This window comes from Pinus tabuliformis, chromosome J, assembly GCF_031772625.1.
Source record: "Pinus tabuliformis cultivar Carrire ecotype Pingquan chromosome J, CPIR1, whole genome shotgun sequence".
NCBI classification, from domain to species: Eukaryota; Viridiplantae; Streptophyta; class Pinopsida; order Pinales; family Pinaceae; genus Pinus; species Pinus tabuliformis.
Genome location: NC_142295.1, coordinates 1327978769 through 1327996153, shown reverse-complemented (window position 1 = coordinate 1327996153; position 17385 = coordinate 1327978769).

The following is a 17385-nucleotide window of genomic DNA, read 5'->3' as shown; positions in this document are numbered from 1 at the left end:
TTCCGATTGGGATCTACATCCTCTGTCCTTTACCATTTCTATTATTAATCTTTCTCCTTTCTCTAGGTACTTTCCTCATTTGTCATTTAGTTATGACGGCATCCACATCTGGCATCACTTATTGTGGGTTCCACTCCCGATACTTCTTTCTTAGTGGATCTGACATCTTAGGATCCCTAGACATTCTATTATAGTAGCTCATTTATCCCACACCAACCCATTGACCTCTCTTTTACTATCTGCCCCCTACTCTCTCCCGATCTTTTTACAACATTCATTCTCATCATGTGGAGATGGACTATCTGGCTTTGGACACCTTAGCACATGAGGCATACATCCGTGCCATGGTGGATGCCGAGAAATCATTCGGGTGGGGGGTGTAGGTTTTAACCCCGTGCAAAAATTACTTGCATACAAATTCTAACAACAGAAAATAAACAATGCGAGAGCATAACACATAAAACACAGATACACAGAGATTTTCCCCTGGATCCCAAAACCGAGACTACTAGCTTGATTTTTCATTATGTTCCTTTCAATGTTACAATACATATTTATACATGCCGAGGCATCCAATACCATGGACCGAAAACCATCGCATCCAAAACCATGTACGAAAACCATGCACAAAACCATAGGTAGGTTCGCCTAACCTAATATAGGGTCCAAAAAAAATTCACCGGGGCGTTGCCCTGGACCCTATAGAGAGAGCTTACCCACCCGCTCAAAACCCCTGGATAGGGGGGTTTATGACCCCCCTACTATGCAATCAACGCAACGAAGGGGGGGCTCTGCCCCCCCTCTAACCCCCCGGTTAACTAGGGGAGCTAGTCGTGGAAAGAATATAACACAACCCAACATTCTCCCACTTGTTGTTTTCTTTCCACAGGGGGCCACAAGAGAACTTAGTCATTTATCCAGCGTTGCAACACCCATTATTTCTCTACAACAAGAGAACTTCTTAGAGCTCACATATTTTTCAATGCATTTGCAGTATTCTTCAAAGTGTCCACCTTTACCAGCAAAACCTTTTCGTATTCTATCATATCCCTCAAAAAGTGATATTGAATATCAATGTTCTTTGTCTATGGATGATAAGAAAGGTTCTTTACCAAGAAAATTTCACTTTGGTTGTCACATTCTATCCTTATAGTTCCCTGTACTAACCCCATACTTGAACACAATATCTGCAACCAAACTACTTCCTTGCTTGCATGAGTAGCTGCCATGTATCATGCCTCTGTAGTTGATAATGCCACTACAGATTGTTTCTTACTCATCCAACTGACTGCACCTCCAAATAGGTTAAACACATACCCACTTGTAGATCTTCTCTGATCCAGATCTCTAACCCAGTCTGCATCAACAAAGCCATGGATATCCAAAACTCTTTCCAATCCTGGTCTTCCTTGGTAGCACAAACCATAATCATTAGTGCCACGCAAATACCTGAAAACCCGCTTCACTGCTGTCTAATGCTCCTTTCCTGGTTTTGACAAAAAATTTCTCAATACTCCCACTGCATGTGCAATGTCTGGTCTAGTACAAACCATTGCATATGTCAGGCTACCGACTGCACTTGCATATGGAACATGATACATGTCCTCTTCCTCTTCTTGTGTCTTGGGACACTGTTCAACAGATAACTTCACGCCTATAGGACTAGGAACCTTCACTGGTTTACTATCCTGCATATTAAACCTTTGCAGTATTGTCTCGACATACTTCCTCTGGTTTAACCAGAGCTTCCTCTTTGCCCGATCTCTTTTAATTTCCTTGCCCAAAATATAGTTTGTAGCACCAAGATCTTTCATGTTGAATTTGGAGGACCATTGGGTCTTCAAATCCTAGATAATTTCTTTGTCATTTCCAACTAGCAACATATCATCCACATACAAGACCAAATAAATAACATGGTCACCAATTAATTTAAAATACACATAGTGATCTGCTTTGCTTCTGGTGAAGCCAAGTCCCCATATAAATGTATCAAATTTCTAATACCACATCCTTGGTGATTTTTTTTAAACCATACAAAGACTTCTTTAACTTGCATACCAGTTCTTTCTTACCCTTCACCGCAAAGCCTTCAGGTTGCTTCATGTAGATCTCCTCTTCTAGATCCCCGTGAAGAAATGTTGTCTTCACATCCATCTGTTCTACCTCAAAATCAAAAGAAACAACAACAGATAAAAGTAATCTAATAGACGCTACCTTGGCAATAGGAGAAAAAATATCACCAAAATCAATTCCTGACACCTGGGAATAACCTTTTGATACCAACCGAGCTTTGTATTTCTCTACCTTTCCTTCTGCATTTGTCTTCTTCTTGAAAACCCATTTGCTGCCAATGGGTTTCCTTCCAGCGGACAACTCCACCAGCTCCTAAGCCTCATTTTTGTGCAAAGATGCCATTTCATCAACCATGGCCTCTTTCCAGAGTGTTCCATCTTTTGAATCCACTGCTTCCTTCACAGTTATGGGATCATCATCAGTAATAGATAAAGAAAAATTTGAATAGAACGCAGATGGACTATACCTTTCTCGCTGCCTTCTTTTTCGAACTGATCTTCTCACACATGGAGTTTGTGGCTCTTCACCTTCTGATTCCTCTTCTGCTATAGAGTCTGATTCTTCCTCCTTAAGCTCAAACTCTATCTTCTCGGGTTCCTTTGGTTGGACTTCATGTTTAATAACATCTTTCACCTCTCTGAACACCATATCTCGGATGTACACAACCTTCCTTATTACTGGGTTCCAAAGACTATAACCCTTTAAACCATCCTTATACCCAATAAAGATGCACTTTTCAGATTTACTATCCAACTTGGTTCTTTTCTGCTTTGGAACATGTACATATGCATCACATCCAAATACCCTCAAATGTGAAAGAGAGGGTTTCTTACTAGTCCATACCTCTTGTGGACTCTTATCCTCCAACGCTAATGAAGGTGATATGTTGACCAGGTAACATGCTGTCTCCACTGCCTCTGCTGAAAATTACTATCCTAACCCGGCACCACTGAGCATGCTTCTCGCCCTTTCCATCAACGTCTTGTTCATTCTTTCTGCAACTCCATTTTTCTCAGGTGTGTATGGAGTAGTCTTCTATTGTGCTATACCACACTTCTTATAGAATTATTCAAATTTCTTGCTGCAGAACTCTCCACCGTTATCTGTCCTCAACACCTTTATCTTCTTCTCTGTCTCGTTTTCCACCAGAGCCTTAAATTCTTTAAACCTGTCAAAGACTTCAGATTTCTTCTTGAGGAAATATATCCATGTAATCCTTGAGAAGTCATCTATAAATGATACATAGTACATAGACTTACCCAGTGATGGAACCTTCACAGGTCCAAACACATCACTATGCACAAGCTCTAATATTTGTTTCGCCCTCTTACCACCAGAGGGGAAACTCACCCGATTCTGCTTCCCATTTACACAATTTTCACAAAAATAAAAATCCAGAGAGCTATTAGTCATACCTTCTACCATACCTTTACCATGAAGTATTCGAACGCCGTTCTCTCCAATATGCCCAAGCCTTTGATGCCATAGCATGGTCTTTTCTCCAAAGACCACTAGATTTTCTGCTCCACTTTTAGGAACCATGGAACTGTTTCACCCATCAAGAACAGTGATACCTTGCAGCTTGTACAAAGTTCCAATCCAAACTCCCCGCATCAATATCAGTGCTCCCCGAACCATCTTGCAGGTATCTTTCTCGAACATTGTTTTTACATCTGCATCATCCAACTTGCTTACAGAAATCGGATTTCTGGCTAATGCAGGAATATGCAGAACACCAGGAAGTGTTCTAATCCTTCCACCTTGCAACTTCAACTTAACTTTTCTGTGACTAACGATTCTAGCCTACCTGTCATACCCTAAGAAGACATCACCACCATCATATTTCTCATACTCACAGAACCACTCTCTATGGGGAGTGAAGTGAAAGGATGCACCTGAGTCAATCAACAGTTATTCATGATCTACATGTGTACTTGAAGAAGCCAAGTATACATCCCCACCTTTATCTGAGGTGGTTTTCGCCTCTGCAGAAGGAGCATCATTAGATCCCTTTCCTTTTTTAGGAGCTTTAGATTTACAATCCCTTTTGTAGTGCCCTTCCTTTCCGCATTTCTAGAACACCACCTTTATAGGTTTTCCTGGAGATTTCGATCTCCCTTTAGATTTAGATCTCCCACTCAATGAATTATTTTTGTTTCTGTTCTGGGACTGTCCTCATACAGACAAGGCATCATCATTCTGGCTCTCCATATTTTTCCGTCTCATCTCCTCCGTCAGCAAGGATGAGACTATTTCATCAAACTGCAAGGCAGTTGCATTGCTACATATTGCAATAACCAGACTATCCTACGAATCTACTAGAGAACACAACAAACTGATGCACTTATCTTCATTTGAAATTTTAATATCAATAGATAATAACTGACTTACCACAATATTAAATGCATTCAAATGCTCTATCACCAAGTCTCCATCTTTCATCCTCAGGTTAAACAACTTTTTCTGTAGGAACAGTTTATTCACTAGAGACTTAGATTGGTACAAAGTCCCTAACTTGTCCCACAAAGCCTTTGTCGTAGCTTCCCCTGATACCTTTAGCAATACTGAATATGAGACACACAATCAGATTGTGCTCTTTTCCTTCCGATCCAACTTCTTCCATTCTTCATCGGATACTCACGTTGGTTTAGTGCTTGAATCTACCACGATCCACTAATATTTATCTACCAACAGATCCTCCATCTTGAGTTTCCACAACTCAAAACTCTTACCATTAGATTTCTCGATCTCTATCTTTCCACTGCTCGCCATCTTCTTTCACCACCAAAATCGATCTCGCAGATCTCCCACTGAAAAGGGTCTACCACAGGCCCGAGCGAGACCCCTCAGCAACAAAGGTATCCCGTTGAAGCAAAAACAACTCTGATACCAAATGTAGGTTTTAACCCCGTATAGAAATTACCTGCATACGAATTCTAACAACAAAAAATAAACAATGCAAGAGCATAACACATAAAGCACATATACACAGAGATTTTTCCCTGGATCCCAAAACCGAGACTACCAGCTTGATTTTTCATTATGTTCCATTCAATGTTACAATACATATTTATACATGCAGAAGCATCCAATACCATGGACCGAAAACCATCACATCCAAAACCATGTGCGAAAACGCTGCACAAAAACATAGGTAGGTCCGCCCAACCTAATATAGGGTCCAAAAAAATTTCCCCGAGGCGTTGTCCCAAACCCTGTAGAGGGGCACTACCCACCCCCCTAAAAGCCCCTATGACCCCCCACTACAAAATTAACGCAAAGAAGGGGGGGCTCTACCCCCCCCTTTAACCCCCCAGTTGACTAGGGGAGCTAGTCGTGGAAAGAATATAACACCTAACAAGAAGCCTCTCCCTTGACCACGAGGCAGCGATCTCCTCCATCACATACTCCGCCAGATGGCTCACATGCGCCCTCTCTTCTGCATGGGTGCTCACACTTGGTTCATGCATGTCGATCTTGCCACCCCACCCACACCATAAAATTACAGAACCTACTTCTGCTTTGGATTTTGGATAAGATGTACTCACAGACTGTGTTATTAGCCTTCAAAAGCGTGCTTTAGTGGGGAACTTTGCAAACATGGAGGACTCGGATATGCGAGAATGGTTAAATTCTAAATGACGAATATTGCTGGATTGTTAGCCCCCTAATTTGCTCTGTTTTTGCCATTTTTCCATTCCTAAATTATAACCATTTACCGTTGTTTTACCTCTCTTACACACCCTCATCTTGTAGCAGTCCAAGAACGATGACATATTTCGTATGCCCTTTACTTTTCATATTTTTAACATAACTTAGCATTAATTAATCTTTTATTACATGATTTCTTTCTTATAATCACTCTTTGTAACTTATCGATATCTCCAACGTTTATATGGTAATCAAAGTACTTACCATAACTGCTAATCCTAGTGCATGATCAGATCTTGCACCAGTGCCATCACAACAAATCCTTGCAGCAGATTCGAACCTCCTTGATCACTGCCTCGTTTTGAGCAGCTTCAGCCATGATAGCAAGATCAATCTAAAGGTAGCCAAGCTTTAGCCAGGATAGCAAGATCGATCCAAAGGCATCTGAGATCAAATTTATGAAGAATGAACAACTGGAGATTGGCTACGACCAGTTTTGTTAAACTGTCTAATTTTGAAGACCGAAAGCTAAATTCTGTGTTTGGTTATGTAATTGGTTAAATGATCTATTTTGGCCTCTGGCCAAAGATCTATATAATGAAGAATGTAAATAGGACGAGATAGTTTTGGATAGGAGTTTTTTATAGAACAGAGACACAACCAGAGAGGCGGTAACAGGTTGTTGTATTTTGTTATCACCCGAATCTGGGCTAGACGATGTATTCATGCATGTATTTGCCTCAATGAATTAATAAACAGGGAGCTCTGCCTCATGTTTTATAAATTGCATTTCTATTTTTGAAGCTGATGAATTGATTAAAGTACTGAGCAATGTTTATATTTGAAAGGGAAATGCACTAGTTAGCTAAGACCCAACCAACCCAACACGTTTACCCTATTTCCTTTTCTTGTAAATTGTGTTTATATTGTCAAGTGTAATTTAATTTCAAGCACATGCATTCCTGTCTGAGTGAAAGCGGATCCGTTGTGTGAAGTAGCTAAAATTCCTTTTCCTGCACCTGATTTCATATTGGTTTTCCCCGCCTGGTCCAAGCAGGAGAAATAAACCTGCACCAATGCACGTTGGTGTGATATTTCTTTTCTGTAGTTTTTTTGGTTGTTTTTCCCCGCCTGGTCCAAGCAGGAGAAATGAACCTGCACTAGTGCATGTTGGTGTGATGCAGCAAGCCTTTCTAGTTTACTTCCCGCAATTTTCTTTCTTTCATTCAACACTTTATGACAGGATAAATATATATGGAATGTTTTCTTTATTTATGCACTTTGTCAAAATCAGAAACATTCATTTTTATGTGTGCAATTTGATTTAACAGTATAATAGCACTTGCAGTAACTAAGCACTCATTTTAAGAATTAAATGCTAAGTGCAAGAAGCTTTGATTCAGTGCAAGAACTAGTTTCTTGCCACAGGATCTGAGTGCTTTGAACCTGGAAAAGTTCAAGCCCTTGCAGGAAGTAAAATTCCTTTAGTAAAGACACCATTTATACCTTTTACATAAATCTCTGTTCCTGCATTAGTGCAAGTAGATAGTGCAGGACAGATTAGTGCAAGAAGGAAATCTCTAAAGGAGCAGGTTTAAAGGGCCCATCTGATGAAACTGCTAAGTATCTCTGCTAAAGAAAAACACACACTCAGTAGTTAAAAAATAGTTAGCTAGAGTGATTGCCCCTTTATTTCTAAATCCCTTTTTGCAAATACATTCTTCCTTGTTCCAGTCTTAGATTATTTTGATGGTTCAAGTTGCCTTTTTCTCTTTTTAGTTTGATTGTGCAATATTTCCTTTAAAGAAAGTAGGGATTTATATTAGAAATATTCATACCATCTCTGGCATTGCCTGTGCTTCGTCTCTAAGTTTATTGATCCCCCAGGTTGACAATTTAAGTGTTGAGGAGTTTGCTTAAGTGTAATTCCTGCACCCAACATGGATTACGTGCCTATGGTTGTCTGTTTGCTCAACGGATGGTACACCTTCCACTTTCTCTGTCAGGAAGACCTCCATAAAATTCATTCCATTCCTTGGGTTAAAGGGTATAGCTTCCTTCCACTATATCCCTGGTACATTGGCTTTAACCCGTTGAAAGATACTGCGTAGAACAATCTGATTTGGGTAAAACTGCCCCACCTCCCCATCGAATTCTGGTCGAAGCGTTTCTTCAATGATATTGGAAATAAAATAGGAAAGTTCATGTATGTGGATCCTCGGTGCCTTGGTGCACTAGAAAAAAGGGTGGCATGGATACTCATTGAAAAAAATTATAGAGGGGGCTTTCCAGACCACATTGCATTTAGCTGAAGTGATACTAAATTGATTCAGAGACTAGACTTCTGGGGTGTCCCCTTCCTGTGTCTAAATTGTCATCGCACGTGACACCTTCTGGCCCATTGCCCTTGACGATGGGGCCCCAGACATATGGCGACTCAACTTCCTCGACATGTTTTTGGATAACATGTAAATGGGGCAACCACAGATGATTCGTCACATGGGAGATCTGAGACTCCATCACGCAGTCCTGACTCTTCACTGTTCACAGGTATTTCTCTGCCTACTTCACTTAGTCAACCATTCCATCACTCTGTTGATTTTCCATTAGAATCTGCCTCTATTCCCATATCCTCCTCACTATCTGTATATTCGGAGCCCCCTTCTATTGATGCCACATTTCATGGGATTGCTGCACATATTCCCTCTTCATGTGACAATTTGTCACCTCCACCTAATGCTCCACCACATACAACGCATCGTGACCCCCTCTCCTCTACTCACATTATGTATATCTCAGAAAAAACACCACCTCATAACACCGCCTCCTCCCCGGCATCTGACTCGTCTCCCGACCCGACTCTCATATCACCACATTCTTCACTAAATTCCTCCACAAATTTCATAGACAGTGACCTGGATTTCCTACTCCACAGAAAAACATTGGACCTCTGATCACTCACCATTCACAAACCGCCTGATCCTTCTTCCCCCCATATCAGCCCCTCATCCACCGACAACATCACTGTCTACCGCAAGAAGCCACGTGACAGCTGACACTTCCTTGGATGACCACGCACTACACCATCTTCCAGTCTTGCCGATTCACTCGCCCTTATTGATGTTCCCATTGTAGATTATATCCCGACTCGGGCCCTTAGAGCATGGAAGCTCGCTCGCGGACAAACATGACCTTTATACTTTCTCTCAATATGAGGGGCTTAGGTGCCGCCCCTAAATGTCTGGCCCTTAAGGACCTCTTTTCTTCCATTCGTCCCTATATTATTCTTCTACAAGAAACAATGCACGCTGCTCCCAAGGTGATTGAATATTTTCGGAACATGCTTCCAGACTGGCACATGGCCGCCACTGATGCACTCGATCTCTCTGGAGGTCTAATTACTATTTGGGATCCTAGATGGGTTAAGGTCCGAGCCTTCTCCTATTTTGATGGGATTCTTTTCGCTGGAAATATTCATGGCCTCATGGGTCACATTCATATACTCAATGTGTATGCTCCTTACCGTGAATGGGAGCGCTTTTAGCAACAACTGGTTGAGTGGGAGCTACTTGACCTTTCCTCTTTTGTTTTGGCAGGTGACCTAAACTGCACAGTTGGCGCACTTGAGATCTAGGGCCAAACTAGAAGAGACGACATCATGTCAAACATGTTTAAGGACTTAATCATGGATCATAACTTGGTGGATATCACCCCATCCACCATCCGCCCCACTTGCGATAATGGTCGATCGGGTGTGAACTACATCGCAAAGAAACTTGATCGCTTCCTCCTCCATGAACAGATCATCGAAAGACTGGGGTTCGTCTCATCTGATATTATCAGTTGCCACATATCTAACCACCACCCAATCACTCTCCACTGGTGCAGGGATGAATTCCGGGGTGGCTTTCCCTTCAAATTCAATTGGACATGGTTGGAAGATCCCTCTTATATCGATCTGGTTATGGATGTTTGGGGCAGAGAAGTGAATAGACATCCCTCCCATATGGTGACTTTTCTTGAAAAACTGAGGATCTTGCAACTGGAGACCAAGCAGTGGGAGATTAGAAAGAAGCGACATCTGAATAGAGAAATTGTAGCTACTATAGGAGATCCGCCCACTTCTATTCGGACACTCACTCCTGGATGACATTAGAAGTCGCATACAGGCATTGGAACTACAAAGACAAGCATTGCTGCTCATAAAGGAGACCACATGGAGATTGAAGAGTAGAGTTGTCTAGCTCCGGGAAGGAGACCGAAATACAAAGTTCTTCCACAGATACACAAATTTTAGGTGCCGCACAAATTCTATATGGGAGATCTATGATTCGAAAGGAAACAAATGCCAAACTCAAAATGATATCGGTCGGGCTGCCATCACTTTTTTTCAACAAGCTTACTGTCGTAGAACATTGGACAACCCTGAGGATCAACTTTGGGGGATACAACACTACCCCAACATGTTTGACGATGATGCAAATCACAACCTATACAAATCTGTCTCTGCGGAGGAAATTCTTGAGGTCCTCAAATCTTTCAAGGGTGACAAGAGCCCCGACCCCGACAATTGGACTGTCGAACTGTTCACACATTTTTTCGACCTCTTTCAGGCTGATCTGGTAAATTTGGTTGAAGAATCTAGGTTCCAGGGACATGTTCATCCCCTTCTAAACTCAACTTATATTGCTTTGATCCCTAAGAAGCCTATTTCTCATTCCTTCTTTGACTTCCACCCCATTTCTCTTTGTAATATTGTTTATAAAATTATCTCAAAGACCATTGCTAATCGTTTGAGGCTCACTCTCTCCTCATTCATCACCCCACAACAATTCAGTTTTCTGAAAAGTCGACAGATTCATGATGTCGTTGCAATAGCACAGGAATGTCTACATTCTAAGAATCTTAATGCTACAATTATGAAAGTGGACCTTAAAAAAGAATTTGACTGTCTGGATTGGGGTTATTTGCGTCTGGTCCTTCACAAAGTGGGTATTCAATCCTCTGCTGCTGAGTGGATCATGGCTTGCGTATCAAATGTGCAATATGCAGTAATTATAAATGGATACTCGACGACTTTCTTTAAGGCCGGGAGGGGACTTCGACAAGGTTGTTCTCTTTCTCCCCTCCTCTTTATTCTGGCATTGGATGGTTTGAGTCTCCATATAACAAATGCAGCTACTGGTGGACATTTCCAACCACTCCACATCGGCAGAAACATTCGGATCTCCCACAGCTTCTTTGTCGATGACGTGCTCATCATGGGGATTCTCAACATGTTTTCTTGGCTACACCTCTTTCACATTTTCATTAAATTCAAAAATTCTACTGGCCTTATGATGAATCATAGTAAATCAACTATTATACATGTCATGGTGATAGGGACATTACTGATTATATTGCTAATCTATTTGGGATTGCTTCTGTGGACATGTCTGGTGGGGTGAAGTATCTTGGGTTCCACATTAAGCCTTGTAAATACAGAGTTTTGGATTGGCAATAGCTTGTTGACCGATTTTATTGGAAAATATTGGGTTGGGAATTCAAATGTCTTTTATGGGCGAGCCCTTCACTCTTACTTAGGCTGTGATTACCCAGATGGGTGTGTACTGGGCACACTTATTCCATCTACCTATCTCCATCATCACGAGATTGAACAGGATTATAGCCCACTTCATCTGGTCTGGTATGCGACAAAAGCAAAAATTTCATCTCATAAAACTTGAACATATCTCCATGCCGAAGTGGCTGGGAGGTTGGGGTATCCTGCACTTAAAAAGATTTGGACATGCCCTCCTACTCAAATATTTATGGCACGAGATCTTTGGAGCTGGCATCTGGAGTCAAATCATAAACCATAAATACCTCAAGGACATGGATTTCAAGGTCTGGATGCGTAGAGGGTGCATTGGCTATAATTTCGGTTCATCAGTATGACATAGTTTTAAGAAGATAAATCATCTATTTATATCTATGCTTACATGGAGACTGGGCACAAGTCATCACATTACTATTGGACAGGACAATATCTGGGGACTTGAGGATATCGACGCTCTCTCAGACCCTCTCATACACAGTATAAATGAATTGGGCATTTTCTTCTGGCAACAAGTCATTATGACTTGGCATAACAATTTCCCCATTTGGAAGTGATCCACGGAGTTGGGACTACATGGACAATCCGTCGAGGAATGGGAATCGATTCGCATGCAACTCCAGCTGACTGGGATCCGTAGAGACTCGGCTAGAGACTCGATCACATGGCGAGGCAAGATGAAGGCAGATAACATTATGGTGGCAGATACATATCAAAGACTATGCTGTTTAGAAGCCAATCAAACTGAGGTATGTTGGTTTACAAAATTCTGGAGTTCCCACATTCCTACTAAAATATTTCTTTTCCTCTGGTTAGTTTGGAGGAACAAAAATTTGACATGGGCAAACCTACAAAAAAGAAGCTGGTCGGACCTAGGTTTTGTGTCTTATGTAGAAATGCGGAAGATGATAACTGGCATCTGTTCATCAACTACTCTGAGGTTTCAAAAATCTGGAATATCCTGGATGTCTCATTTGGTCTCCAGCTCCCACTGTTCGCTAATATTCCTGACTGTCTTGAATGGTGGAGTAAACAACACAGACTAAGGCGCTTCATACCTCCTATTTTCCTTTGGGAGATCTGGAGGTGGAGGAACAATAATTTTCAATGAATTTCGAGAAATTTGGGCATCAGTGATGGAAAGAATTAGAAGCATAGCCTCGACGGAATTACATGTTGGCACATCCACTAAAGTGTCCACAAAATCCAAATCTGACCCAGAGATCACCTACCCTGCCGGTTTTTTTGATGGTGTGTCACAATGTAGCATTTGTGGATGTGGATTCATAATCCTATACTCACTAGTGTTGACATATCATGTACACTGGGGGGGCTGGTAATGGCATCAACACAAAGGCCAAGGCCATGGCATTATGGGGACTCCTCTGGTCCATACACTTTCTAGATATTCCATCTGTTCACATCTATGGTGACTCAAAGGTTATCATAGACTATGTCGGAGGCAAGGCTATCATCTACAAATCCTCCTTACAAGTCTGGCTACAACAAATCATTACACTCTGGAGTTCACTACAACACTCCTCCATACAGCATATCAACAGGGAATTCAATATAGAGGCAGACAGTCTCTCCAAAAAAGGCATCATGGAAAAACTGGATGGTCTCCACATAGAGATAAAGATGGATGAGACTTGGTTGGAGGCCGGGATTCTGCCATTACCAAGATAACTTCTAAACCAGACATTCTCCTTTTTTTTGATAGCAGATTGATCTTCTCTGCTTTTTACCTTGTTCTACAGGTAGTGAAAACAATACAGATGTGCTACATATTGTCTATCATATGCTAGACATACTATACTGAAATATTAAGATATATCGTGCTAGACATGCTATACTGAAATATTAAGATATATCGTGCAATCCACGATTAGTATAGAATAGATTTCGATTTTGATTCCTGGACTGTCTATAGGGACAATTTATGATGCATGATCGCAGTTTTGCTCGGATAAATCTCTCTGTACTGCTACTGTTTGAGATACAAGGCCATGAAGAATATGTAACTTACACATAATCGATATATCGCTTTTTTCATCTAAAAAAGAAGACGACTTGAAATTTAACACGTCTGCGCCGTAATTTTGTTTATCGCCAGAGAGACCTGATTTTGTTTATCGACACTCGACTTGATTTGTTTAAAAATGACCCTTCCTCAAACATGGGTTAATATCCCGACCTCCGTTCCCATTGCTAGCCGATGTATCAAAATCGGTTGATGTTCCGATTGCCATGAACTTGTAACGCGAAATGTCCAGTGAATTCATAGAATTCATAACATGGCCAAGGATAAACGAGGGGAAAACAGGTTCTCTCAGATTTTATTAAAATTATTGGAAACCTCGTTGGTTTCGTATAGTTTCCAGACCTGCAATATTCATAACCTAATTCATCAATTTCCCATGTAACACTCATTTCATTGACTTATCAACTATAATATGCTTATTTACTGTGATGGTAGACATATTTGGATCTTCCCTAAAATGTATGTTACACGCTGCAAATATTTGCGCGAGAGTGGCTGGGTTAATTTGCGCGAGAAAATTCAAGATGCGTTTATTTACAAAGAAAATTAGTGAATCAGTTCTATTTTTAGCATGCGATTTTTTTCTTTTCCAGCGGTGAAACTCAAATCATGATAATTATGATTAACCCTCATTAAGACATGAATGATTTAGTAAACTAAAAAGAAAGATATTATTTGAAATGTTTTAGATTTATTTTTATTCTTAAAAACAGTAAAATAATTTTTTTCAAAATTGCTATCATTAATTTAGTTGAAACATTAATAATATGATCAATATTCTGAAATTAAAAAATTAATGATAAATATTCTTTAAAAAAAACAGAAAAGGACTAACTTATTTTAATCTTCAATTTTCTTAATATTACAAGAATATATTCATATTATATTATTTTAAAAACTTTAAATAAATTAAATGATAATTAAAAAAAATTGAAACTGCCTCCCACAGGTTCGAGAAATATATCCTATTATATTTTAATAACTTTAAATATATTAAATAATAATTAAAATTGAGACTGTGTGAATTACTTTATCCACACCACCATTTTGAGAGTGCGGTAATTGATTCATGTTAATGCTAATTCTATTGTAGATTTTGAGAATAAAACCAATAATTTGGAATCTGTAATATTTCTGAAATTTATTATCAAATTAATTCAAAATAAAAATAAAAATAAAAAATAACAACTATGATGATAATTCACCTTGTAAATTTTACCAAACCCTCTTTCTTCGAGCTTATTTGCACTGTCAAATTTTTTGGTAGCATCTCTTAATATTTTGAAATCAAAATCTACAGGTCCTCGGAGTTCCACTACCACTAGAGTGTCGACAGTTGTGCAATTCCAAATAGGTAGATGTCAAGTTTGCAACCAAACATAAAGACATAAAGTTAGGCACACTCTAAAAGGCATATAAACCCAAAGATAAATATTATAAACACGTGGTTGATCATGGTTTATTTTCATATTGAGACAGTTCTTATCACAATGTGATGTTAAGCCATGGTTGATTTACATATCGAGACAATCTTTGTCATAATGTGACATTAGACCGTGGTTGATTTTCATAATGAGACAATATTTGTCACAATGTGACGTTAGACCATGGTTGATTTACATATCGAGACAATCTTTGTCACAATGTGACGTTAGACCATGGCTGGCCATGGTTGATTTTCATATGGAGACAATATTTGTCACAATGCGGCATTCCGCAATAAGAACCATGGTTGATTTTGATATGGAGATAATTTTTGTTACAATGCGATATTTGAGACCATGGTTGATTTACATATTGAGCCAATCTCTGTCATAATGTGACATTGGACCATAGTTGACCATGATTGATTTTCATGTCCAGACAATCTTTGTCACAATGCGACATTCGACCATGGTTGATCAAGATTGACCATTATTGACCACGATTGACCATGATTGTCCATGAATTTCATATGGAGACAATTTTTGTCTTAATGCAATATTCAATCATGGTTGACCATTATTGTTTATGATTGACCATGATTAACTATGATTGATATTATAAACCCAAGGGAATAATAAACCAAAGGGAATAATATTATAAACCAAAGGGGATAATAAACCCAAGGGATTATGAACCCAAGGGGATAATATTAAACCCAAGGGACAAATATTATAAACCCAAGGTATATAAACCTTAAGATAAATATTATAAAACATGGTTGACCATGGTTGATTTTCATATTGAGACAATTCTTATCACAATGCGATGTTAGACCATGGTTGACCATGGTTGATATACGTATCGAGGAAATCTTTGTCAGAATGCGATGTAAGACCATGGTTTACCATGGTTGATTTTCATATCAAGAAAATCTTTGTCACAATGTGACTTTAAACCATGGTTGACCATGGTTTATTTCCATATCGAGGCAATCTTTGTCACAATGCAACATTGGACGATGGTTGACAATGGTTAACCATGGTTGATTTTCATATCGAGACAATCTTTGTCACAATACGATGTTAGACCATGGTTGACCATGATTGATTTTCATATCAGGACAATCTTTGTTACAATGCAATGTTGGACCATGGTTTTCCATGGTTGACCATGGTTGATTTTCATATCGAGACAATCTTTGTCACAATGTGACGTTCGACCATAGTTGACCATGATTTTCATATGTAGAGAAATTTTGTCACAATGTGACATTCGACCATGGTTGACGATGATTGACCATGATTAACCATGATTGATATTATAAACTCAAGGGATCGATATTATAAACCCAAGTGATCGATATTATAAACCCAAGGGAATAATAAACCAAAGGGATTAATACTAAAACCCCAAGGGATTATGAACCCAAGGGACAAATATTTTAAATCCACGAAATTAATATTATAAACTCAAGCTATATAAAACCTAAGATATTAAATACCCTTGAATAAATATGGTTGGCCATATTTAACCATGGTCCAACAACGCATTGTGACAATGATATAAACCTGATATTTCGCAAGCCATAGAAGGATGTGATTTGAAAGATTTGATAGTGCATCGAAATTTAGGTCCTTAATGGATTTTGCCAAAGAATTAGGCAAAGCATATTCATTTGTTTGAAATTACTTTTTTCTCTATTTTTTATTGGTGCTTATAGATATGATAAATTTTTGTTTATTCTATCTTTTATGGGTGAAATAATAATTTCAATTTTATTATATAATATATATATATTTTTTTAATTTTTTTGTTTTCTTTTTAAAAGTGAAATAATAATTTCAATTTTCATATATATATATATATATATATATATATATATTTTTCTTTACATAATAATTTTTAATTAAATATTTCAATTTTGTATTTATTAAATGCTGTCGAATTTTTATATTTTTTTATTAAAAATATTTTTATATCTCTTCTATTTTAATATTAATTTTCAATAAATTTTTAATATTAACTTCTTAACCAAAAAAATATTACATTTTCCATGCTAAATAGAGTCATTCTCAAGACTTGAAAATTTGTTAACTTTATATCCATAGAAGATTAAAAATATTTCAAAAATACTAAAAACATGAGTAAAATGAATTGTTTAGCTTAGTTCGGATTATTTCATATTCATTATATCATTTTAAAATATTAAAAAAAATATGTAACATTTGTAACACATCAATCTCGCATTCAATTTCCTCATGGTACGTTGAAAAAAATCCCATAAGTTTATTGATATTTAATATATTTAGGTATCCATGTTTAAAAACAATTCATAGAATAAGAACATTTAATAAGCATATATATTTAGGACGTCCATATTTTCATTACATATATGATACATTAAAAAAATAATCTCATCCAAGCTCTTCGATATCCAATATCTTTTTGAAACCAATGTTGTGATTTACCACGTTATATTTATATTTCATTGTCGTTATTTTTTAATTTATATAATTAACGGGTGGATGAAGAGATCGAAACGAAGAGTCTTATTCTCACTATCCGTCTCAAAGGTAGTTTTGGATGGACCCTTGTT